Source organism: Lytechinus pictus, chromosome 10, assembly GCF_037042905.1.
Source record: "Lytechinus pictus isolate F3 Inbred chromosome 10, Lp3.0, whole genome shotgun sequence".
In the NCBI taxonomy this organism is placed as follows: Eukaryota; Metazoa; Echinodermata; class Echinoidea; order Temnopleuroida; family Toxopneustidae; genus Lytechinus; species Lytechinus pictus.
In genome coordinates, this window is record NC_087254.1 from 10,613,288 (window position 1) to 10,641,286 (window position 27,999).

Here is a 27,999-nt window from a genome sequence, read left to right on the forward strand (position 1 = left end):
CTAAGCCTCACAAAACTCATTTCCAATCTTGTCTAGACTTAATGTAATCCTACCTTACAGAAACAATAGACAATTCAGAAACTGTCAGCAAAGAGATGATAGCTTGGACCGGCTCCTTAAAAAAAAAATTATCATAAAATACATAACAAAATGGGATCATGATTAACGGATGCATACGCATGTCAAATATTTGATACTCAGTCTTTTGGATAAATTGACATAAGTCTAAACTGACGCTTGTTCAATTTAATTTAAGTGACAGAAATCCCCTGTATCATAAAATAGTCAAGTGGAATGCCTATGATGGCAGTCTCGTCTGCATTATGCAATTCTATATATGGCAGCAGAGCAGACTTTTGAAAAAAAAAGTCAGATGAATAAAGTTTTACAAAAGGAGAAAATTCATTTGAGAATAAGATACTAAATTCATTACCTCAAATGGCACTATCTAGTGCCATTTCAATACCATGATTTAGGCTTCAATAAACACCATATTTTTACTTTACAATAAGATTGGAAGGCTCTGATCAATCCATTGACTTCCTGGTTTATCTTGGATCGGCTTGCTCCCAGCTAACAGAGAGATCTTTGTGGTATAAGTCCAACTGTAAGAGAGAAAGAGAGTGAGTGATTGAGAGGGGGGGGGGGGGCAAAAAGAGATGTTTCACATCTCTAATAAAACAATGAAAATAAATACAGGGAACTAAATTATATAAATTTCCTATGATGTTTCTATGTAAATACCATAGACTAATAACAACAAGAAAGAGAAAGGGGGGGGGGGGTACAAAGATTTTACAATCTTTAATAAAACAAAGTAAATCACTACAGGAATCTGAATAAAGTCAAGTTCTTATTTTGTAATGTATCAGATAAAGCACGATATATAGAAAGGTAGATGTACACACATATAAAGATTTGCACACAATTACTGTAAAATGAACAAGAAATATTTGTACAAGAAATTTCACTTGAATGAAGAGTGATGAAATCATCAACTCACTATTTCTTTTGTATTTTATCATATGAAATATTCTAATTTTCTCCTTATCGCCCTATGAAACAAAGTTTTAGTCCTCCAGAAACATGTGGCATTAACATTTTATGAATCATTAAAGTTGGTCCTTCATGTCAAATGTGTAAAAATTGAAATATTGTATAATTCAAACAATAAAAAAACAAAAGAAATAGTGGAGTGACGGACATCATCGACTCTCTCATTTGCATGTCACTGAGTTGTGCATTAACTGTTTTTCGAAAAATAAGCGATACTTTACAATGTCACAACTTTCTTATTTTACATCCGACTTTGATAAAATTTTCAGTGGTATGCTTGTTTTTTTTTTCTTCTATTGATTCAAATCAACATTTTTCTGGGATGGATTTGACCTTTAAGCTTAACCTAAGCAAGGAATGGGTGCAGAGTTTACTTACAGCTACTAGGAGGTGTTCAAAGTTATCCTGCTTTTTCCTCATCTGTTGTTCATGGCTATTCTCCTCATCATTCATCTAAAACACACACAGAAATATCAACAAAACACTTCGTTTAATTTCTTTTCTCAAATTTATTATCATGGTTTATAGAATTTTGGAGGAAACCCTAAAAAATAGACTAAGAAATCAACTGTCTGGAATCACATTACTTCAGAATGTTTCAGAACACCCTTGAACACAGGTGCTGATCTAGACACAATCGTTTTGAGAGGCCGAGTATTGTGCAAAAACAATATGGCCCCTAAAATGGTATAGTGTTCAACCTGGATAGATCCGCCACAACTTGAACCTATTGATTTTTTTTTGGAGATTTGTGAAGAGCCTGAATAAAACAATTCACCTGTTAAGAGCCATCAGAGTCAAACCATGTATAAAAGTACCCTGTAGTGTTTTTTAATGATTTAAAAGAAATTATATACATATACTGTATTACCTTGGATGGCTCAGAATGGGATGCCAGGGCTCCGTCTTACAAAGAGTTACGATTGATTCAATCAAGCATAACTCTATGGAAATCCATCTATGTCATAATTTTTTCTACAGGAAATTTGCAAAATGTCCTTTGTAAACAAAGGAGAACACACCAAATTGTCAAGAAATCAATGAATTTATGGATAGACATTTATATCTAGATTTTTTTTGAAAAACAAGCATTTTATATGTTGACTTTGCTGGCTTTCCATACTTGCGATTGATTGGATCAAGCTCAACTCTTTGTAAGACAGGCCCCTGATATATTCCACAAGTTAGATGATAACAATAATGGGCTAAGCAGTGGAATATTTCTGGGCCCCGTCTTACAAAGAGTTGCGATTGATCCGATCAATTGCAACTATGGAAAGCCAGCAACGTCAACATCTAAAATCACACATTTGTTCAAAATATTTTCTAGAAATGATGTATATTCAATACATTCACCGTTTTCTTGACAGTTCAATATTCTTCTCTTTGTTTTCAAAGGACGTTGAGCAAATTTCCCAAAGAAAATTATGACATTGATGGATTTCCATATACTTGAGATTGATCAGATCAATCGTAACTCTTTGTAAGACGGGGCCCTGGTATCCCATGGATCCACTATTATTAAATTATCTTTAATGATCATTATTCATTAGAAATTACAATAAATGTCATGATACTGCACAGCAAGTTTTGTACACAGGTCTATGTATGGGGAATTTGTCAGATTTCAGCACATTGCACACTACAGACCAAAATTACCCTTTTTAATACATCACTAAACATGATGGCCCATCTTCTGAAGTCAGGTTTAACTTAGACCATGGTCTAACTCTGTGCTAAAATTATGGGAAGCCAAAAGTGTCAAAATTTTTACAAAGTTGTACCTGTATGTTTTTTATGTTTACTGTGCTCTTTCCTGATTCATCCATGGTGAAGGCAATCATCTTTTTACACTTCCTAGACAATTATGAATGACTTGAGAGCCAAATGAGCTGAAATATGATATCTCTACTGTTAGTGATTTATGTAACAATTGGCTATCCATACTTAAACCACAACTTTAAACCTGAGTTTAAGTTAAACCCGACTTCAGAATACAGACCGATAGGTTTGGCAAAGAATTTTATTGATTGGTCATAAGCCAGGGCTCCACACTAACCCTTTTTTTCTACTTTTCCAACCTATTTATGTCGGACCAGTAGATACCCAGTTTTTCATTTTTTTACTGGTCCTAACCTAAAATCTACTGGTCCCAAAAAATAAAGAAAACAGTTTAAAAAGGCGCGAGTTTATTTTGCTGTCCTTTCTTGTTATCCCCCCCCCAAAAAAAAAAATGAAGGAATGAAAGACAAAAAGAAAGCAAGACAGAAAGAAATAAAGAAACAAACAGAGAAAGAATAAAAGAAAGAAAGGAAGGAAGGAAGAAAAAAGAAACGGTAAAGAAAGGATAGATGTGAAGAAAGGAAAAAAGAAAGAACTAAAGAAGGAAAGGAAGGAAGGAAAGAAAGAACAAAAGAAATAAAGGAATGAAGGAAAGAAATGAAACAAGCAATAAAGAAAGAACAAAAGACAGAAAGTAGTGAAGGAAAGAAAGAAGAAGTAATAAAAAAGAAAGAAAGGGTAAAATGGGAGATGGAAAGAAGGAAAAAAGAAAGAAAGAGATGGAGGAAGGAAGGATTGAAAGAAGGAAGAAAGGAATTAAGGAAGAAATAAAGAAAAGGTAAAATGATAGAAGGAAAAAAAAATGAAGGAAAGAAATAAAGAAGGAAGGGAAGGAAGCAAGCAAGCAATATAAAAAAGAAAGAAAAGCTAAAAGAATAGATGAAAGGAAGAAAAAAAAGACAGACACAAAGAAAGGAAGGAATGAAAGAAAGAGCGAAAGAAGAAAGGAGAGACAGGAAGCAAGCAGTAAAAAAAAGAAAGAAAGAGAAGGTAAAAGGATAGATTGAACGAAGGGAAAAAAGAAAGAACAAAAGAAAAGAAGAAAGAAAGGGTGAAGAAATGATGGATGGAAGGAAGAAAGAAACAAAAAAAGTAACAAATGAAGGAAAGAAAGGGTAAAAAGAAGAAAAGAAAGAAAGAAAGGAAGAAAGAAGAGATAAACATAGGATGGATGGACTCAAGAATTAAAGAAATAAAAAAAGACAGAAAGAGAAAAAGAAATAAAAAGAAATATTTGTTTAATCGATAGAAAGAATGAAAGAACAAAAAAAGGGAAATTAAAAGAGAAAGAGAGTAACAAAAAATGAAAGAAGAGAGGGAAGAAACAAAGAAAGATTTAAAAGAAAGATAGAAAGAAAACAGAGGAAGAAAGATAAAACTATCATTATAAATAAATTGTCAGTTTCTTTTTGGCTCAATTAAAATATAGCTACGAAAGAAAGTCAGAAACCAAGTGTATCAACACACACACAAATGCATATATGGGGCTACCATGTATTCAGACGATATCACTCGAAACCCGATCTGTTTGAACTAAAACAGAAGTGAAAATTTCCTTCTTTTACTGCTTAAAAATGACAGAGTTACCCCAATTTTTAGGAAATATGGACATTATAAGAGCTTTTCATGAGTGTGAACTGTGAATTTTGACAGTTCTGTGTGAGATTTCTGCCAGAGGTTAGCCAAGTTTTGTTCGTGCAGCCAGTAGAAAATTTACCATGTGGGCTGTGTGGCTGGCTTCATGTACACTGTACATGTACAGTATGTTACCCTAGTAAAAATTACATGCGATTCATTCTGTGTGTATTCTGTGTGTGAATGACAGAATTTAACGGGAGGAAAATGGTTTGCAATTTGAGTCATGGAATATTTTTTATGTTTATGTTGGACCAGTGAATTTGACCATTTCTGGAAAAGTTACTGGCCCAACAATGGTTTTTATTACTGGTCATGTCGGACCCATAAATCTTGCTATTTTTGGAATAATTACTGGCCTGACAATGATATTTTTTACTGGTCATGTCGGACCAGTAAATTTTGCTATTTCTGAAAATATACTGGCCCTACAGCGATTTTTAACGGTCTGGGACCGTCGGACCGGCGCTAGTGTCGAGCCCTGCATAAGCCCACCGAGCCTAATGCCTGAGAACACTTGCTCTGGTTTATGGAAACTAAATGTTGTATCCTGCTAATTTATACTAGTATAAAAGAACAAGTGGAGTGCCTCTGGGAGTCTCACCTGCATCGCACGATTCAATATAGCCGCAGTGCTGACTTTGAAAACTACTATAAAATAATTATTCACAAAAGACACCATTCATATGATACAATACTACATTCATTGACCCTAAATGATATTTGACCTTCATCATGTGACCTAAGACTTGTCAGTGATACTTGATTACCCCTGTCCACATTTCATAAAATATATCTGTATACTTTGAAAGTTATGACAGCAATTTAATAATTACCTCAAACATGGCCACAGTTCATTGACCTTAAATGACCTTTGACTTTGGTCATGTGACCTGAAACTCCACAAGATGTTCAGTGATACTTGATTACTCTTATGTCCAAGTTTTATGAACTAGATCCATACACTTTCAGAGTTATGATGGTTATTCAACAAATATCCCCCCAAATGGCCAAAGTTCATTGACCTTAAATGACCTTTGACCTTGGTCATGTGACCTGAAACTTGCACAGGATGTTCAGTGATACTTGATTACTCTTATGTCCAATTTTTATGAATCAGATCCATAAACTTTTGAAGTTATGATGGTAATTCAACAAATACCCCCAACATGGTCAAAGTTCATTGACCTTAAATGACCTCTGACCTTCGTCATGTGACCTTAAACTTGCACAGGATGTTCGGTGATACTTGATTACTCTTATGCAGACCTGCCAACCTCTGGGAATGAAAAACTGTATTCTGTGATATAAAAAACTGTATTTTTCCCCAAAAAAGTGTATTTCATAATAATATGCTTGGTGCACTCGCTCATCGCGGCGCTCAAGCTGCATGCAAGCTAAAATGCGCACTGCTCTTGCAGATGAAAAAATACAGAACATTAAAACATGTGTATATCTTCCCCTTGTTTTAACAAAATGATTGAAAAAAAAATAAGTTACCTGAATTTACACTGATCTAATAACCATATTTGTGTACGTTTTTTTTTTTTTTTTTTTTACAAAAAACATATTTTTCAAAGAAAAAACGTACTGCCATATTTTGGTTGCAAAAACGTACTGCCATATTTTGGTTGCAAAAACGTAGTTATTACGGCTAAAACGTACTGGTTGGCAGGTCTGCTTATGTCCAAGTTTTCATGAATTAGATCCATAAACCTTTGAAGTTATGATGGTAATTCAATAAATACCCCCAACTTGGCCAAAGTTCATTGACCTTAAATGACCTTTGACCTTGGTCATGTGACCTGAAACTCGCACAGGATGTTTGATGATACTTGATTACTATTATGTCCAAGTTATATGAATCAGATCCATAAAGTTTCAAAGTTAGGATGAAATTTCAAAAACTTAACCTTTGGTCAAGATTTTGATGTTGATTCCCCACCAACATGGTCTACGTTCATTGACCCTAAATGACCTTTGACCTTGATCATGTGACCTGAAACTCAGGGAGGATGTTCAGTAATACTTGATTAACCTTATGTCTAAGTTTCATGAACTAGGTCCATATACTATCTTAGTTATGCTGTCATTTAAAAAACTTAACCTTAGGTTAAGATTTGGTGTTGACGCCGCCGCCAGCCGTCGGAAAAGCAGCACCTATGTCTCACTCTGCTATGCAGGTGAGACAAAAATCATATTTATTCAATGGAATCAAGTGAAATTTGACAAAATTTAATGAAAGCTGATGCAAAATCGACTTTAGTACTAACCTTTGTTCCTCTGTACATCTCCTGCAGGCTGTGATGGCGTGTTGATGCTGTAGATCCTCTTGCTTAGAATCCCTCTGTCCATCGAGATGACCCTCCAGGGGCCCATTTCATAAAGAGCTACAACTACTGCAACATTGCCTTTATTGAAACAACCATGGTAACCTTGATTGTGATGGGCTGCAAGGCCATGTTGCCATGGTAGTTACCATAATGGCAAAGTTACGATAGTTCTTGGGTTGTTATGAAATGGGTCCCTGGGCTGTAGAGTCCCTCAGCTGGTATTTCTCCACCTGAATCTGATCTCTCACACCTTTTAATGTAGCCTGACCTTCCCTGTAATATGCAAATGATGCAAACACAAGGTCACATTAAACTTCAAAGTCTGTATAAACTCGACCTTCTTCTGGTATCAAGTTGAATATACACGATAATGGAAGCAGTTTTCAGACCAGAATGCACGAAACATGTGTTATATACATGTTCCGAGGCAAATTTCACCCAAGTGAAACAAATTTCTTTGGTCTCAAAAGATTTGACTGAGGCAGACTCGCCTGTATTATGCAAATGATGGAAGTTTACAGTTAAATATGGAATGCATTCAAAGTAAATACCAGTACAGTCTGCAATTTGCATATTACAATTGAACACTCATCTTTAATAGTGGAAGGAATTTTTCAGACCAGTTTGTTCAAAACATGTGCTTTTTACATGTACCTCAGAGTCAGCTATTAAAGTTCGTTTCTCGGGTCTCAACAGATTTGACATCTAGATTTACTTGTATTTCTCCCATTAATCACTGAGAGACTTTATGTGATGAGGACATTTCAAAGTGAAGGTACTGATGTTACAAAATTTTAATATCATTTGCAATGATGGTTATGATTCATGGCTCTGAGCCAACTGCCAAGAAAGGATGGTTGTTTGGCAGCTCCTTGGATACCTTACAAAAAGACACTAATTTCTTCATCATCTTAGTTTAGAACCTTGGTTGCTACAAAGCCAACCCAGTTAACAAAGAGACATTGTTCATCTTCCTGGCTATCTATCGTTGGACGGTCAATCCTGTTGCACACCTTACAACTGGTCTACAACCCCAGTTCAAAATAATAGCATTCCAAATATTTTCTTAATAATGATCTTATTTGAGGTTCAAGATAATTATAAGAATACTAATTAGGCCTGGGAGTAAACATTGAATGGTTCGAATGGCTTGCCGCCGATCGCTATTCGATTAGTAAAATTTACACTGTTCGAATGTTCGGCAGATCCCGATTAGACACTTGGGATCACTCAAATACTCAAGTAATAGTAACAAAATGACAAGATAACAATGATAATAATTTTTTAAAATACATGATACAGGTTTAAAAATGATGTTATCGAGGTAATTTGTCAAAAATGAACAATAATTGTATCACATTCATAGTTAATTTACACAAACCTGAAAGAGCTCCTACATGTAAAATCGTTCCAGGCCTAATACTAATATATCTACACAATTTTGTTTAGTTCGCAATTATGGCCACAATAGGCTGAAAATTGTTGCTAATTTTACCATTACTAGACATCATGATTCTGAATTGAACTAGCTTTTATCTATGAAAAGAAATGAAATAGCAATAAATTTCAATTTTTTAGTATTCTTATAATTATATAGAACTCCATGATTTAATCTTTCTATCAATTGTTAAAACACATGCATATTGGTAAGTGGTGCACCCACCTCTGTCCTACCTCAGGGTTGATAGATGTAATCATCACATTCCTTGATCACTGGACTGAAGAAGCAGCTGGCAGTTCTCATTCTGACCCTGTAGCTCCAGCACTCTGTGTCCCTTCTCCTTCTTAGTCTCCTCATGCAAGGCTAAGGTGGAATGCATGCATGATATGTCAGCTTTCATCCGCTCCGGGGACTGGACGACCTGAGCTTGCATCTTGCTCACTGTATCCTTCTTGTTCAGGCTAGACAGCTTGCACTTGTCCTGGAGAGGAGAGGAATTCAGAAACTGATGTTCAGTCGCAAATCGAGCAGAAGTACAAAAATCATATATGATTGAGCATTGGAGAAAGTTGAGTTGTAATTGAGCACAAGTACAAATTTGCATTGAATTGTTACGTAAAACATGTGATATACATGAAGCAAAAGCATGCAGTCTCCAATGGGTTAATCAAAGAGCATGCACTTGGTTTTGTGTAATTGCTGAGAAATAGACAAAATAAGCAGAGAATTCCAGCCATAGTCAGTTTCACTATGTGATTTCGCCGGATTTTTTTTGGAGAAATTGAATAATATACATTTTCGGAAAGGTTATTGTATAAGGAATCAGAATAGCAATGTTTCCATTTGCACCGATACCAATATGGCCACCATCTTGGATTTTTACAAAATGGCCGCCAAAAACGGTGTTTTCGACAATATCGCGGCTTCTAAGTAACATAGAATCATGATTTTGGCACCAAAACCACAATTTTTTTTAGGTCAAGGAATCCATTGGTATAAACAAAATCAACTTTATTCAAGTAAAAAACATCTTTTATGATACCCGGTATTTCTTATCTTTATCTACGTATTTCCAGACTCGAACTCACATAAAGGCCAAATGAAGTGTTGCAAATTAAGTGATCTGGACATACCTTTCAGTGAGGGAAATGTTAAACCAGTGTTTGTTATACATGATATTACTAATCATTTATTGAGTGTTCCATGTCACATGATTAGGTCATAGGTCAGTATTCTAGTAGCATCAGACGGACTTAAGATAGAGTCCACTGTGGACAGTACATTAAACCATAAAAATCTAAGTGTCAAAATACGAGTGTTGCGACTTCACAAGACTGTAAACGTTAGTGGACTTGGCAAGTGTTGTGTCATGAATGATGAAAACAAAAGTGGAAATGCTATTGGATACCTCATAGATGGCTATGTGCAGCCGATAGTGGTGCAAGTGGTGTCTTTGACAAAGGTTCCCTTAATGCCTTCCTCTCGGGAGAGCATTTCAACCAGACAAGAATAACAATAGTTCTACTATCAGCTGCAATGCAGATCAAACATATTGATCTCCTTTTTTTTCAAGTAAGAGAGACAAATGTGGGCTGACAATTGATTGAGATGTTAAAAATTCTTCAGACGTCACCTTCATCTGAACGTACAGAAGAGGTAAAACAGTCCCGTCGAGTACAAATCCTTCACAGTGGCCTGCAATCTATCAATCTATTCCGTGTTAGACACTTTGGAAGGTAGCCATTGTGTCAATGCACAACTTTAGGAGAGTCATGTTGAAATGATTGACATTTATCTGCCTCTCTTTAGAGTCACACGGAAACCACATTGATCCTTCCGCGTTCATGCTTGGAGAAACAAAGTAATCTTTGCTGCAAACCATCTAACATGCTCCATGTGTCTGTACAATCTTACGCTACTGTCCAAACACACCTTGGAATAAGGCTGCAACTCTAACAAGGAGAGCTATCTGTGGCACTCTCATCTAATGCATTGTCGACAACCAGTTGACTAGGCACTAGAGAGTACCATCAATGTCGACGCAGCATCCCGATGCACAGCCATAGTTTAATTCCATCTGAGTCAAGACCTGCACAAGAACAATGGACAATTCCAAAATCAGCCAGAAGCACCATAGTCAGACAACTGCTTGTGATGACTCTATGACACTGGAGCGCATATGTCAGCTCATGGTAGCTCTCACTTCAATGGTGTCAGAACTTAGAGTTTTTCTACTTGCTGATGTTTAGGTTTTACACTGTTTTACAGAGCTAAGAATAAAATTCTTGCTGGACTAATTTTGGAAAGCTTCCTTTATGTTACTTTGTATGGCTCTCTGGAAACATTCTGGATCTACACATAGTCAGAGTATCATCAGAAAACCGTGCTCTTGTATGCAAGGATGGTTGCAGTATATGAATTTTATTCAGGCAAGATCTCTTTTTTTTCTAATTTACTGTTTATTATGTTGTATTTATGTTGGATTGTCAGGTGCCTTGAGCATTGTGCATTGAGCTGTGTGCACCGAATAGGTAGCCTAGCTTAGCCGGGTAATAATAGCAGGGCCCGCTGGGAGAACAGTTTTCGGAACTGAAGTGGCTACCCTGGGTAAATATACCTTTATTATTATTATTATATATTATTATTCTTTGGAATAGATATGGTGCGCAATAGAAATGTGTTTGTTATTAAAGCATTTGCAAAATCATTGTAATCGTAAGCCCTAATCGTAACCAAGAAGTTAGAACGTTTAAAGTAAAAAAACAAATTTCTATGGAGACTTGACACACCTGTCCAAGGTGTTTGACACTTCTATGGGTTCTTCTGCCAAGACCTTGACGAACGATGCGGTTCTTTACTGTCTAGCTCAAGAGAGTTTTCCTGAACGCATCCTATAAGGTAAAAGATTGGAAAGACTCCTTCCTGCAGGAATGCTCTAGAGACCCTTCAAGGTTTGAAAGGCTCATCGCTTAAAAGAGAGTGAAGAATTTTGCCACTGCAGCGGTGAAGGGAAGAATGAAAAGATTGTAGAAACAAAGACAATGCGAGACTTGCTTAGTATATTTCTGTATATATTGCCTGTAGCAATAAGACTGACCTTGCCAGGGTGTCCCCTTTTACACCGACACCAGGGCCTCTCACTCGAGCTAGTATTTTTGGCACAGTTATGAAGACCACAAGGCATAAAATCTCCCAACACCTTGAAGCCTGAATCAGTTGATGTAGTGTTTATATATGATGCTATGTTCGTAATCCAGTCATTGCCTGCTGACTTGCTCGCTCCATTTTGCCAGAACAAAAGAACTGGTCTTGAGGATCATATGCAGATCTCTTGCCAAAGAGATTACTCTGTCTTTAATAATTACATAAAAGAAGCTTCAAGAATGCAGAGCAACAAGCACAGGGTGCTAATGAAAATAGAAATTTGACCAAAGTGAAAAAAGTGTTGCATGTCCATGATCTAATGCTGTAAAGTGCCATTAAAACAGGGTCCAGAATTCTTCTTGAGAAGTCAACGAGAGGCAAAAGGCAAATAAGTTTTCGACTTCAAATGTCTACATCCAAGGTATTATCAGGTATCTCACAAATAATTCCCTGGTATTATCAAAGGTATTTCCTATCACTTGTGCTCAGCAGTTGCACCCTAAAAACTTCCCAACATGCCTTTAGGTCTTTGAGCTTCAAAATCTTCTGTTCAATTCTTCATAGATCAAAGGAGTAATGACAATTGACAAGTATGCTGGTATTATTCAGAAAAAGAATTTGTTGATGCACATGAAAATCAGTGTCGGCAATAGTAAATACAACGTAAATCAATCAGGACGCAAAGAAGAATCTGTGCATGGATTTTGATGTTGTCACATGGAAGCTGACACAAGAATTGCGTACCACGTAAGCGTACTGTCTCAATCAGTTGAAGGACAAAATATTGATGAAAGTGCAACTGAAGCTGATATCAACAACTTCCCCTGACTGCTATCAGGGTTAAGATAAAAGTTACATACATGCTTTTAATTCTGAAAAGCCGAAACCTGATGACATACCAACACCGCAATCTGAGTTTTCCACTTGCATATTAATCCTGCATTATCATCCAGGATTTAATAATTTGATTTTATAATGCATACATCTTTACACAATTCATAACACAACACTTGCTAAGATATATTATGTATTTGTATGCATCCTGGGGGATGACTTGGAGTCGCACTTACATGTAAATCCCTAGTTTCGTGTGGTATAAGTGGCATCAGCGCATTGGTCAAATCATACTAAAGTGGGCATGCACTACCGCACATTAATCAATAAGATTGTGCATTACATATCATGACAGCATTTAAGCATGATAAGCAAAGAGAAAAGTCACACTTAAATCTTTGTGAAACACTTCCGGTATTGTTTTTCAATAGAGATCATGATTTCTATTGCATTTATATAATATGGGGGGTGTTTCACAAAGATTTAAGTACGACTTAAGGCCACCGCACACCTTACGACCTGACTGGTCTATGACCGAGTGAAGGGAAATGTTACGTCACAGCTCTTGTCAGCTTGAGAGTTGCAGACCGGTCATAGACAAATCGCAAGGAAAATCTTAAGGATTGGACATGTCGAATCCTTATGACTGAATCGCAAGCTCAATCCGCCTTCCAGCCAATCAGACAGCAGATTCACGTCGCGCACATGATATGCAACGCGCATATGCAGTAGTAAGCGTAATTTTTCTCAGTTGCTACATGGCAAAAAGCAAATAGCGCATACATGAGTCGCAGACAGTAGAGTAGTTGGATCGCAAGTGTTAGGATTGACCACGGAAAATATGACATATTTCCCGCAGTTCGTGTTGAATGTCGTCTGCTGAACCGAGCATCACAGCTGGTGTTGACGATCTACGGGTAATTTCCCCATTCACCAACACCAACCCCCAGGGATTGGGAAAATTGTGATTTCAAGTTCAGTGTTGGTGTTGATGATTTGAAGCTCACAAACAGGATGAAACACCCCAGGAAAATTAGATTTTTACAGTTAAGATAAGGGCAAATCATCAAGCCTTAAACATCTTAATGGATAATAAATTTTACTATTTCGGATTCTTGAAGTGATTTAAGCCTTTGCATTCTGTACGATGAGATTTAACTGTAATTTCTCACGTAAAGTTGAGAGGCGTGACGTCATAAGCTATCGATAACGCGATCGGTATCGTTCTTCGGAACCCAGCTCGGTGTTGGAGCTCAGTTCTGCAGCATTTTCATGGTCTCAACACCAAGACCGAACACCGAATTTGAAATCACCCCATGGCCTAGTTCAAAGTAGCCTGCAGAATACGGTGCCCCTCAATAAAGGATATAAAATGCATGATGGCATTGTTTTAGTGTGTACTCACTCATCCTTGATGTGACTGGCAAGAAGGTCTGTGACGACATCACAAGGCTGAAAGCTGTTTTTATCCATCTCCTTCTGATAATGATGAGCAGTATTTCCTATTGCCATGGCAACCTACTAAACAAATCACACATGTAAAAAATATGAATGAGAAAATGTGATATCCAAACACGTTTATAATCATGTTAACATGGACATGAATTGATATAATTATCGCCCATTAAATAGACAAAGTTGGGAAACATTATAATAGTGATGACGACGACAGCAATAAAAACAATATTCCGTTCTTGTGTAGCACTACTTAAGCATTGATAAGAATTACTTATTTCGGTGGATTCACAATATGATGCGCCCCATCTATCGGTTACAGTGAACAGGCCAAATTTCTAACTTTGGGGTCAACATCGACATTGCAGCACACAGTGCTACAGTAGTGGGCTGTGATGCTCTAAAAATGACAACCATATAGCAAGAATTCACCAAATCGGTCAAAATTTCACAAAGAAATATGCGGGCAAATTTCTCTCCCATCTCCTGGACCCTAGTTAACAGCATATCCGGTCGAGCCGTGTCGGCCAGCGCTGAATTATCGCATGCACTTTAGTACTCTAGTACTACCGTCTGCCACGGATGTCAACTTTTTCCCATGAGGCATTGCGAATTTCAGTCTGTCCACTGCAACCGATAGAGGGCACCATATTGTGAATCCACCGAATTGGTGGGGGGGGGGGGGGTTAGGTGATTACTTCCATTGAAGAATAGAGAGCAAATATTTGTAATGCACAATTTGATTTCATATAAAATATGGGGTCAAATGAAGTATACTGGGGATTGTTTCACAAAGAATTTAGTCAATGAATTTTATCAACAGAACATAAAAGTTAATGAAAATCCTTCTTCCTAATTGGCTGGGAGCAAATTAGTCATTGCACATCACTCACAGAACTCTTCATGAAATCCTCCCCAGAATCTCAGAAAAATTACCTGACAGATGAGGACACTAATCCTCAACAAGAGCTACCAGGACTTCAGCTACATTGTCATCATCATCATCACCACCATTATGACCATCATCATCATCATCATCATCATCACATCCATCTTCATTATACCCATCAAATATCAGTTATCATCCTCACTGACATCACATCATCATCAGCCCCCCCCCCCTCCCCTCACCAACTGACCCTTTTTTCACTAAACTGACCAATTCTCCTTTTTTTTCACCTGAAAAAAAAACAAGCTTTCAATATCTGTTTTGTCATATGTTTGTGTACAAATAACCCTAGCATCCATCCTCTGTTTTTTTTCAGAAAATGGCATTCATTTTACAGTCGAACACCCATTTATTTATTTTTTTTTTTGGGGGGGGGGAAGGGAGGGGGTATCATGGTCCCTCTGATTCTTACCTCTTCACATCCATTTAAAATCTAGTAGCCAGTATGAAAATGACGTCCTATACATCCTGAGTGCATGGCTTGGGACCAGTAGGTGGAGAGGTAGTACTGGATCCCTCGTCTTTCTCCTCTCCATTCATAACTTGTAAAGTGTGTAACTGCATAGAGATAGAATAGAGAGGCAAAGTTGATCAGGGGCTAATTCAGAAACAGCTAAAATAAATTTAAGTGACACAATATCAATTTAGAGAAATTTGATTGGCTCCAATTTTTTGAAAATTGTTGTGGGCTTTTATGAATCAACAAAATCTAATATCAAACTACCATTGATATTGTTTAGTAATTCAAAACACAAAAACAAACAGGAATCAGAGGTTACAAAAATAAATTGATTGCAGGAGATGGGAGCACCCGAGTTTAAGAGTTAATAGTGCTTACGCATGCCAGTGGTAAATGGCACAGGGGCTGAACTTATTGTGGAAGGTAAATTATGTATGATTTCATGATCCAAGTTTAATTTTAATTTATCTACTTGTTTGATAAGTTATGATGAAAACAAATGATGATCTCTATAGGTGTTTTTATACTGAAGGCGAAGTGGAGTTGAATTTACTCTGGATTAACTCCGGATTGAGTTGATACGCTTGTACTGCGGACATTACACCACCTTTCAAACTGGCTAGCTCAGCAGTGGTGTATTCACAGTCGTTTCCGTGGTTTCCAAGAGATTCTTCGCGCCATATGTGTGGCGCACAGAATCTCCCCCATGTGGAAATGAATGAAGTTACGCGTGAGATAGGCAATACCGCACTTCCGGTGCGGACTAACTCAGTTTGTAACCCTCTTCTCGAAGTGGGCTGAGTACTCCACTTTGAATCTGGATCAAAATAATCCTAGAATTTTTATACTGCCCTCCGAAGTGGAGTAACCCCTTCTGGACTCCGGGGTAACTCCACTTTGGCTGTCAGTATAAAAGTGATATACGACAGCTTACCCCACTAATCCCAAATCACATCGGGGGAACATTTCATGAAATGATTTGTCACCAATTTCCAATGATCATTTTGCTTTAAAGGTCAAGTCCACCCCAGACAAAAGATGATTTGAATAAATAGAGAAAAATCAAACAAGAATAATGCTGAAATCTTCATCAAAATCGGATGGAAAATAAGAAAGTTATGACATTTTAAAGTGTCGCTTATCATTCATGAAACAGTTCTTTGCTCAATTCAGTGATATGCGAATGAGAGTCGATGATGTCACTCACTCACTATTTCTTTTGTTTTTTATTGTTTGAATTATACAATATTTCATTTTTTACAGATTTGACAATTATGGCCATCTTGTTGAACCACAAACTGTTAAAACAATCGAATTCCACATGATCAGGGAGGAATAAAACCTTTTCCGCGTTACAATGAGGAGAAAATTCAAATATTTCATATAATAAAATACAAAAGAAGTAGTGAGTGGGTGATGTCATCGGTCCCCTCATTTGCATACTGACCTGGATGTGCATATCACTGTTTTGTGAAATTTAGAAAAACTTTAAAATGTCATAACTTTCTTATTTCAGATCCGAATTTGATGAAATTTTCAGTGTTATTCTTGTTTTATTTTTCTCTTTTTATTCAAATCATCTTTTCGTTGGGGTGGACTTGTCCTTTAAGCCAATAAGATGCACTTGCAAGGATTTTCAGTAGCTTATAACAATAATCGGTGAAAATCACTATTTGCTCCCAAAATTACAGAATGCACACAAGTCTGACTATGAACCATCAGAAAGTTCCTAAGATTCCTAATCCTGAGAAGTATATTCTCTCAAAGGATAACCTTTCACAACCTCTTGGCTGCTGTCGCTTCAAGCTTTGCTTATGATAGCAGGGGTGGTATTCTAAAAATTGTCTTAACATTTCTTGTAAGTCAGCAAGATAACAGCTCGCTAAAATTCTCTTATATTGGTATTCTGAAAATTGTATTATCTCTGTAAGGACGTCACATATTTTATCTCTGACACGCCCAATATTTCATCATCAACCAATCATTGAGCTTGTTATATATGCTTAGGTCAACCAATAGAAGCATCTCTTCTGAAAAAATAATGAAGCGCATTGTTGATATGAGGCGTAATTTCCTTGCGCCCCCGATGCTATTGCTTGTGCGCTTCTGTGCTAAAAATACACTTGGATCTTCTCAAAGACATATTTTCTCTGAAAAGATTCATCGTCTCGAACACCAATTTTTAATTGCTGAAAAGTCTACCAATCCATCGTTATAATGTCTTTGGAATGTCTCCTTTTGTAAAACACGATGTTCTTTCTTGCGGGATGCAGCAAGAAATAATTATTGCAGACGGATAAATATCGCATGCAACAATAAGTTACAATAGCCTCCTACCTCTTGTAAATTTTCTTGTATTTTGCAAGGAAGTTAACAGAACGCAAAGATAAGAGAATTTTCAGAATACCTGTTATCTCGATATGTTATCTTGCGCAAAGGGATATTTATGCACCGTTTTTAATTTTACGCTTAATTCTAGTTCTGACATCATACGCGCTCAGCGAAAGTTACAAGAAAATTTACAAGAAAAGATACAAGAATTTTCGGAATACGGACTTTATTGTAACTCTAAAGATACAAGAATATTTATCTTAAGACAATTTTCAGAATACGGCCCCAGGCCTCTACATTTATCTTTTTGTCAGACTGATTTGCAATTATTTTCTTTTCAAATTAAGTGTGTGTGAATTCCATTCCACATTTTTTTTGTCAGAAACTTGCTGGAATTGATCTTAAAGATATAAAGACTCAACTCACCGATGATCCCAATTTGATAGAAATTGGAGCCAAGCTCATTCTGGGCATGTCAAGAGAAGGCTTCTCATCCGTAGCAAACATAGGAGACTACTTCGGTCCAATGTTGAGGTTTGGTGTATGTCACAAGGTGGGGATAGGTGCATCTAGGGGTTTGTGAACCTGCAGGCGATGTAGTCGAGTGGATACAGGGACGAGGCTCTGAGGGGTGTGGCTTTGTAGGTAGTCCAACTGGGTCCTAGAGTAGGAAGGACTGGAATTCATGCATTTTGGTGGAAGTGAAACAAAATGCCTTTTGACTCACCAGCCATTTTCTGAACTGGAATAAAATCAAACTCTTCCATGTCAGTTTCGGCTCTCTACTTTCTTCCTCTTCTTTTGCCACAAACTTGCCATCATGTCCATGGAGATGCCACCGAACTCACTTTTGATAGTCATCTTAACAGCTACGCAAGGAACAGAGAAGAGTGAAAATTAATGATAGTTTATGCAATTGCATGATTAATATCTATATATTTTCATTAAAATCATTGAATGTAAAATGGAATCCTTTGTGTTTACACTACAAAACAGTACAGTTCCAGAAGTCTTAAGATGTGAAACTTTGAGGACAATTTGCAGACAAAAACAAAATCAATGATTCAAGACATTGGTGATTTTGCACATTGTATTAATTTTGAAAAGTCTTTGAGCAGTCGGGTGTTTTTTCAAAGTACAAACCTTTGAGGTTTGGGTTTATATTAGTGAAGGGTTTGTTTGTTGGGTTGAACTTCTTTATGTTGATATTGAAGAATGTGTAATAAATAATGGATACTCATCAAATAATTTTGAAAATTACACAGAGAAGTAAGACAGGGTTGTCCCATCTTACCATCTCTTCACACTTCACAATTTAAGGTTGCATAGTTTGAAAAAATCAACAAATCTTTGATTTGAAAATATATGATCATACTGAAATCAAAATAAGCGAATATGCAGACAACACAGCTATTTACCTAAACCCAATGAACAGTAGTTTGGTAAGTGCATATCTATATTAAATACTTCAAATAAAATGTCTGGCTTAAATGTCAATGTTGAAAAGACTATTAAACTTGGAAATTGTATGATGCATTTATGTCAACACTTCCCTTTTCAATAGCCTGTGGATTACTTTTCATATTTAGGCATAAAAATCCAATTGAGTGATATCTATTCATTTTATAACCTGAACTTCACACCTAAATTGGAAGAAATCAAATCTCTGTCAAACAACTGGAATGGGAGATCTTTTTCATTCTATGAGAATGTAGTTGTAATCAAAACATTCATTATCCCAAATTTACATTTACATTATTTACATTTACATAAAAAGTACCCTTTTCAGGGTAATGCAACGGCTGCTATTCATTTTGTTTTTGCAGTGAAAAGGGCGATACAATTAAAACTGGTATACAATGACTATACAGATGACAAATAATAATTTTTCTAATGTAAATTAGCAAAAACCACCCAACTTTTCAAGTAGTGTGTATGTACTTTTAATGCAGATTAAAAAAAAAGAGAATGCTATATATCTTTTAAACTGAATCGATCTGAGTTCCATAGGAAATATTATATGCATTATTAATATGGAAGTGTACAGTGTAATGATTAATGATCTAAGTTTCTGTTTGATTTTAATCTGTAACATGTCATCTCAACCTGTCATGGAGTGTTGTTTATATATAATGTGTATTTGTTCTGAGATTGTCTTTGTTAAAATGTGAATTGTAAATTAATTTCGTTAAAAATAACATCTCAAAGCTGTTGAAGTCTTGCCTCAAACCACACCTGTAACACCAATTATCTGCCACGGATAAGCATGTACCTGACCAACTCCGATTTGGCTTTAGAAAAGGATTTTCCTGCCGACTATACAGCTCTATGTCTCAAGTTGATCATGGAGATCCAACAAGCTGAGAAAAGACCAACCTATGTTGCCTTTTAAGACTCTGAAAAGGCCTTCGACAAGTGTCTGGTACCAAGGCTCACTCGACAAACTGAGAGCAGTTGATCCTGAACTGTACCTTTCAAAAACAACCCAAGTCCATTAGAGAGGGTATGGGAAGTCTTGTCTACTGGGATGTGAAAACAAAATCTCACCTCCAATCTATATCCAATAGGGTGTGAGACATGGTACGGTGCTATCCCCAACACTTATTTGACCTACCACCCCAAAACTACCAATAAGTCGCCAGGTAAGGTTCTCTGTTAATAGCCAAATAGTAATATAGTCTCCAAAAACCAAAAATCTAAGAAAAAAGAAAAGATACAAGAGTTTCTTGGACACTACTTTTTCGGACTGCTTGGAAGGTTCACTGAGATTACACAGTATGCACATGTCATGCTTGAGTGATCCCCAAACTTCAAACCTTGTTTTCTCCATATTTTTTAAGCTCTTGCTGAATTTCCTCTGCATTCAATCAAGTACTTGTGATGGTTATTGTTGGTCAATTTTAATATAGTATTATATCATTTTAAAGTTTAGGAAATGAATTTCAAGCTCAATAAAAATCTAAATATTCATTATGGTCGACTTATTTTAGGTTTTGGGGTGGCAGGTCACTTATTATACCTTCTTCATCGATGGCCTCATCAAGGCCCTTCCAGACAAACTTGAACTGTGCATTTCTCAAACAATTGCGTGTCTTCGGTATACGAAAGTATGCAAAGTCTTTTCTACAGGGATGGGAAAAAAATCTCATCTCCCACCCATATCCAACAAGGTGTCAGCAGGATGGGGTGTTCTCTCCAAACACTTTATACCTTCTTCATTGATGGCCTCATTGAAACCGTTCGAGACACACTAGCCACATCAATGGCCATTAGGCTGGGATTCTTGTGCTAGCTGATGTTGTGGCACTACTTACTCAGCAGTAGCAACGCTGCCACAGAGCTTCAGACAATGCTAGATACCACTTTAGCCTGTTTGCCAAATTGAGATACAAGATTAATCTATCAGCTAGCTAGCTGTGTGGAATAATCTTTCTATAGAAATAAGGTCGCTCAACTCAATGTATATTTTCAAAAGGAAGTTGAATTCTTATTTAATCAACAGTAATCATGTCTTCACTGTCTCACTTGCTTTGAGGTAGGTTTGTGTGGATTTCCCATTTTTTTTTTTTTTTTTTTTTTTTTTTAGTATAAAATAATTTGCCCAATACAGTCCGACCTCTCTTTATCCCGCCTCCCCTTATCTGTATCTCTCTATTATCCGGACGCACACTTGCCAAGATTTTTTTTCTTTTTCAATTCATTCTAGTACGTGAGGAAATGAGATTTCAATCTAAACTCAATCCTATACGCAAACTCACTTTGATTACATATATTTTCCAATATAGTCTACATACAACATTATTTTTCATGAAAATATCTCACCCAAATCACCAAAAGAACTTAGGCAGGATAATTTTCCAGTAAATCAGGGCGCAGCGCAAACATTTCATCACGTTCTCTTTGGTTTCCCGGGAAAAACAGCACATGTCTGTCTCACTAGCTAACACTAGGCCTCAATACGGACAGCACCATCTATCATGTTTGAGCCTACAGTCAGTGTAACAATGGCTGACATTGCTAAGCTGCAAAACCTGCCGCGATGATCTAATTGTAAAACTTAGTTTCATCGAGTCATTCTTTCTTTCTTTCAAAGTATGCTCGATATATACCTCACCCATTTTAGCAGGTAAATTATCCAACAGTATTGGGTCTCCCAGATCCGGATAAATCCCTTATCCGGATTGGTGCTGGTCCCAACGTGTCCGGATAAGAGAGTTCGGAATGTACATATTCATAAATTATTTTTATTTACTTATTATGTATTTAATTCTATATACTGTATTCTTATCAAGGGTGGTCATCTTGACAGTTCCATCTGGGTTTTAAGGACTACCCAATTCCAATACTGTACTGTTCTTTTTACCTTGTATCTTGTAATGTTGTAAATTATGACAGTTGTTTTGCATTCTAAATTGTTAATTGCTCAATTTCATTTAATATCTATTACACAATTGTATGATATAGTTTCATTGGAATTGAATAAATATTGAAAAATAAATTGAATCTAAAATGCTGTGGTAGTCATGAACCCCAAGAAAAGTGACACCCAGGAAGGTTGGGAGATTGGAGACTCCCCAATCATCAGCAAGGGTTGCCATGACCATCTAGGCATTCCAAAATCTGGATCTCATCTGGACATCTCAGACCAGATAATCTTGAAACGTCTTAAACGCATTTCATACTCTACTTTTTTTTTGTACATGGTAGGCCTACTGGTGCACAATTAGGATCGACTTCAAAATTTCACTTTCTCATTTCTGCTCACCTTTGGCTTTGCAATATGTACTGCTTCCGAGGATGATTTTACTGAACTGCAATTCTTCACCTCACAAATGCCATGGTGGCGAAGTTGGACAAAGCACAGATCCATCTTTTCAGTTGTTCCTTTAGACGTCTTGCTTCACTGCACCTACCTAAAGTAGGAGGAAGCAAAAAATTATTTAAATGTACGATAAACCAAGAAAGTTAAGACTTGACCAAAGAGAAGGATTTCAGCTAGAGCTTCCTGGGATCTATGCTAATATCATACACACCAAATTATATGAGCATACATGTAGGTTAATTTAAACTGAAGTTATGGCTAATGTTGTAACCCGCACCCGTGCCGGTATGCCCCCGATCGCGGGTTGCGGGCTGGGCCGAGTTCATTCTCAAACCCGCAGACCGTCATACCAAAAAAAGGGAGAAGTAACGACGCATAATAAAAACATTAACAATGAAAATTGAGTAAGGATCATGTGCTTCTTACGTGGCGGATTCTTTTAGAGACGTAGATATTTCCTTTTAAAAAATGCCGGCGTATTTTTGTCTTGTGAACATTGAACAGGACTGAGACAGTTCGACATAAAATACATCGAGTTGCTCTTTCAAAGAAGCGCCAGTGCAGCTCAGTCAGAGAAAGGAATGTTTTACGACTGGGAGAGGGGGAGAGAGAGAGAGAGAGAGAGAGGGGAGGGGATGTGTTCGGAGAATGTAGACAGAAGCCAGAATACATTGCGTAATCATGTCTGGCAAGGAGCGAGTGATAGAGAAAGGATTGCTTTATGACTTGGAGTGGGGCGAGTTGAGCCCGTTTCCACGGCAACGCTCGCTGTTTGAGCTCAAGGGACTTGCGGTGCACGGCAGTGAGACAGTTGTTTGCTTATTGGATTACCAAATTAGGTCATGACCTGATAGAGCGTGCCGTCAGGTCAGAGTGTTAGCTGCCCTTTTTTGTAATTTTTTTGAAGACATGCTAAGCTGGTCTAGTCTAGTGGCTAACTAACCCTCCTTTTTCGTTATTTCATACATTTTCTGATGAAAACTGAAGCCCCCGCACCCTGAATGCCCAGATCTCTTAATTTTTCCGATGTACAATTGATTGAAAGTCTTTAAGATTTCTGAAGATGTAAATTTGGATTGCAAGTTTCTTGCAAATACCTCTCTCTTGACCGATCGATCGAGAGATAAAAAATAAATAAAAGCCTAGCTAAGCTAGCTAAGCACTAGTAACACGAGCTGTTTACGTAAGTTCATGGGCGCCCTCGTGCACGTTTGTATTAGTTTACAAAGAATTGGAAGAAATACAAAAACAGAAGGAAATAATATGGAGATATACAAGAAGAAAAAAAGACTGTATCATTATCCTGGTATTTATTTCAATTTGATTACTTTACAGACGAGGTCCCATAGAATTGAATATTGTAATTATGATTGGTGTGAGTCGCCGTGTCGACCGACCTGGACTGAAAAACAACATTGCCGATCTTTGCTGGGCAGCCTGGGCTAGCTAGCGCGCGCTGAGCTGCGGCTCCAATCAGAGGAGTTAATTGCGTAATGCTTTCAATTTCGAGATGAGAGCGGGCCCATTTCGTGGTACAAAGTCACCCCAAAAAACATTTTCTCTCCGGAATAAAAGGCAAATTTGCAAATTGTAAGTAAATTCACTCTAGGCTAGGTTAGTAGTTGGCATATATTTTCCTGATTTGAGCCTGTATAGTGTGGGGATTGCAGAAATAATATTTTTCATTTTTTAAAGATAAATTGACTTGCGGGTTAAAACCCGACGGGTCAGCGGGTCCCGCTTGCAAATTATTGGATTATACGGGACGGTACGGGTCGGGTTTTCACTTGCGGGTTACAACATTAGTTATGGCATTTACAAGGACTGCAGAATGGTAAAATGAAAACATGTCACTGTGACCTTGACCTTTGGACCTCAAAATCAATGGGCTTCCTGGGATCCATGCTATATTATACACACCAGATTGTATGAGCCTAGGTAACGCTAAATGAAGTTATCGCGTTTACAAATATATTGCTGTGGCTTTTCACACGCGTGACCAAAAAAACATGTTTAAAGGGCCGTTTTTTTCCACGTTGGGAGCGCGGGCTGCGGGTGCACTAGATAAGGCTATAAAAAACATTTTTTTTTTTTAAAGGGTGGTTTTGAAAGACTGGTCAATCGCAGGGTCAAACGTAGGCCCTATAGTATATTTAGGGTATTTTTTTCCAAAGCTTTTTTTTAAAGACTAGCCAAACATGTTTAGGGTATGTTTTTTCCCTGGGGCTTTTCCTCCTTGTTTCTGAAAAGTGTTTGGGCCCCGAGACAAAACTTGTTTAGGGGGTTATTTTGCACACAGAGAAAGGCTCGTTTAGGGGGTGTTTGGAAATAATTTGGTCACGCATGAGTACAGCAATACATTTGGCTGGCCCTCAGGATTTTTTATTATTAAGACCTGGCTCAGTTGAATCTGGCTTGGTCGATCTGCTCGTGCAGCGTGCTTTTTCGATTGTCCCGTATTCCATTTTGTGAAATCTGGTCACCCTGTATAGGGTGACCAGGCGTCCAGGATTTCCAGGGATTGTTCCCTATTTTGCTCCTTTGTCCCGGCGTCCCAACAAACCATTCCCGGGACGCCTATTTGTCCCCATATTTCAGAATATTGAAAAAAATCTACACAGAAAAGTGAAGCATTTTCATCAAATAACCAACAGATGACAAAGCAGAGACAACAATAATATTGATTATATCTACTGTAAACTTTTGCAAATTCTGCGGTGATTTTCTTGCTACCCAATATTGCAAACAAATAGTTACATATCTTTTCTTTGATCTAGACACAAAGACACACAAAGTCAGCATACATACATGTACTAGCTGCTGCATACACGTGGCCTGCACTGGCCTCCCACCTGTGTGTGGCAGGCTACTCGCTAGCTAGGCATCGGCACAGATTCTAAATTGTGCAAACAATCTCACATGATAATCAGTTTTTTCCACCAAAATAATCACAAAATCGGCCGGAAATTTTATAATTATATTATGGATTGTCAGATAACTGATTTGGTGATGTAATCGGAGGAGCAAGTTATTGAGTTTTCATAACTGGATCTAGTTTCAGCTTTTGTTTTGAGTCTTGTTGTGATGGGATGAGAGATGCCTGTGTGTGATGCCGCGATGTTTCATCTATCTTTTATTTCCAAAACATTTTAGTTTTCTAACACTTTCTAAAATATATTTAAAAACCCCAAATATCTTTAAGATTTTTGTTACATTATTAGATTTTTTTAGTTTGCTTTAAGTTTGAACTTTTTCTTTTCTTTCTTTTCTTTCCTTCTTTCTTCATCCTTCTATCATTCCTGCTTGCCTTTTTTTTTGTTCCATCTATCTTTACTTCCAATCTTTCCTAGCTTTCTTTCCTGAGCCTTTCTCTCTCTGTTTATTTTCTTTCTTTCTTTTCTTTGTATTTGACTATTTCCTTTATTCTTTCTTTCCTTAAAGTTTTCTTTAAGTTTGCCTCCTCCCTTCCTCTCCTTTTTCTTTGTTTTCTCTCCTTCCATTATTCTTTCTTTCATTCTCTCCTCCCTTCATTCTTTCCTCCATTTCTTTCATTCTTTATTTTCCTTCTAATTCCTTCCCCCTATTATTATTTTCCCTTCCTGTTTCTCTTCTTTCTTTCAAAGTCAAAGAATAAAGGAAAAAAATTCTTTCTTTCAATTTCATTCTTCCTTTATTCTTTCTTTTGAGATTCATTCATCTTCCCTTCCTTTCTTTTTTCATTTCAAAGAATGACAGAAACATTTTTTTTCTCTCCTATTCTCTCATTCATCCTTTTTAAAAATCTTAGGCCTAACGTTAGTCTTTTCTTTTAATTTTTTCCTTCAATTTCATTTTCCCCTTCAATTTTTTCTTTCTTTCCTCTCATTTCTCAATTCATCTCTTTAAGCTCTTTTCTTTCTCTCCTTCATTCTTTCGATCACCCTCGATTCCAAGTTCCAGCTTCCTTTATAATTTTTTACAAGTCTAAGTCTAACATTGTGTAGCCTTCTTTGTTGATTTTTTTTTCATTAAGACCTGGCTCGGTCGATCCGCTCGTGCATCGTGCTTTGTCGATTGTCCCAGAGTCTTGCTCTTAGTCCTAGGCCCACTCACAAGTATTGCGAGGTTGGCCTAGCCCTAGGCCTATAATTATAAACGTTAGTAGACTCTGTTTGAGTGTTTCATTGTGATTTCTAGACCAAAACCTGGCTTCAGTCTCTGTATTTTGGTTGTTCCGCTGAACTGCGTTGGCTCCATTCACCAATACATATTCTGATAGTAAAAACTAAAATGTCAGAAATTGTTAAATCCCCAGAAATGACAGTTATTCCTGTCTAATGGTTAGAATTTGATTTCGTGAAAATCTGGTCACCCTTTTTGGAAAATCAGAGTCAGAGAGGGCGCACGTCATCGTCGACAGACCCGTCTTCCGGGAGCTCCAGCCAAACTAAAAATGTGAGTACCCCTTTGGCTTGGAACCATTGCCCACCTGATACAGTGAACAGCACAGTCGAAGATCAAGTCGAAGATCGAAATTAAAGAGCTACCTACGATACGACTAGATATCACTCAGTATCACCACGCCCTCTCTCACCCGCTGCATTCGGATCGATCATACAATTGGTCCAGCAGTGTAACGTTACAGCAGAGACCCTGCATGCACTCAAAATTATCATGCATCTATTCTAGATCATCTTTATCTAAATCGGGCTTAATTTATGCATACGACTTATATAATACTAAGACATTACAAACAACAATACAAAATTAGAATATACCAATGATTACCGTGATTTTCTTCCTTTATTTCGTCTTTTTGCCATGCCTTTTCAAAACTTTTCCAAACTTGCTCTTTAAAAATGGCGCGACAAATCATAGTGTCGCCGAAACATCCAATCGAAAAAAGAAAAACCAATCAGAGTGGCAAACGTGTTCTAATAACATTATCCTATACTTTATATGACTAAAAATGGTACAAAGGAAGAAATGATATGCTGATGAATCCTAAATGACAGATCGATCATCAATAATGAAGCCATACATATTCCACCCTGGCACCCTCACTCAATTCAAAATAATCTTCAAAGTCAAATAAAATTTCGCAGGACATTTCATGAATATTTCAATAGAAAGATGAATTATTCTATATACTTTAACATGATATAGGCCTACTGCAAGTTGTCAAGTGCCTAGGAACCTTATTCTTGAAGCATTTATAACTAAAGCTTACTAAAGTTAGTAATAATAAAACACAGGCCAAAGAGTTTATCCAATAAAAATATTGAAGTTCTATTTCATAATAATATTACTTCGTTGAACAGAATTATTTATCTATTTTCCGTATAATTTCCTACAGAGTATCGTAATGCGCCTACAATTTTGAGGGGCAAGACAGGTCGTTTGGAGCAAAAGGTCTGAAAAAATCTGGGAGATAGCAGAGCGAATGATGAAACTGTTTTTGGGGATCCATTGCCCCAGCCCCCCCCCCCCCAAATCTGTATGCAAGTGGTCCTATATAAGTTTCCGCAATATTGAGACTCGTCTCAAAGAATATATCATTTGAATGAAAGCATTTGCATAGAAACCAGCGCAAGCTGAAAATATGCGATATTCAGACCTGAAAAGGATATCAAATTGAGTCGAAGCGCGACTGAAGTTTTGACTTTTATTACAATGACCTGAAAGTTTTTTCTATTTTCCAATTACCCCCTCCCCTTA

General features: G+C 37.1%; 1 long non-coding RNA gene across 1 annotated transcript; it reads right to left on the reverse strand.

The window, feature by feature from the left end:
- Positions 1–520: 520 nt before the first annotated feature.
- On the reverse strand, positions 521–27,150 carry LOC135155640 (uncharacterized). The gene is made up of 9 exons (XR_010294788.1): positions 27,070–27,150; positions 22,246–22,393; positions 17,907–18,349; positions 15,102–15,247; positions 13,691–13,806; positions 8,541–8,788; positions 6,807–7,139; positions 1,435–1,509; positions 521–605 (listed from the first exon to the last, which is right to left on the reverse strand). It is a non-coding gene; the product is annotated as an uncharacterized LOC135155640 (long non-coding RNA).
- Positions 27,151–27,999: the final 849 nt, after the last annotated feature.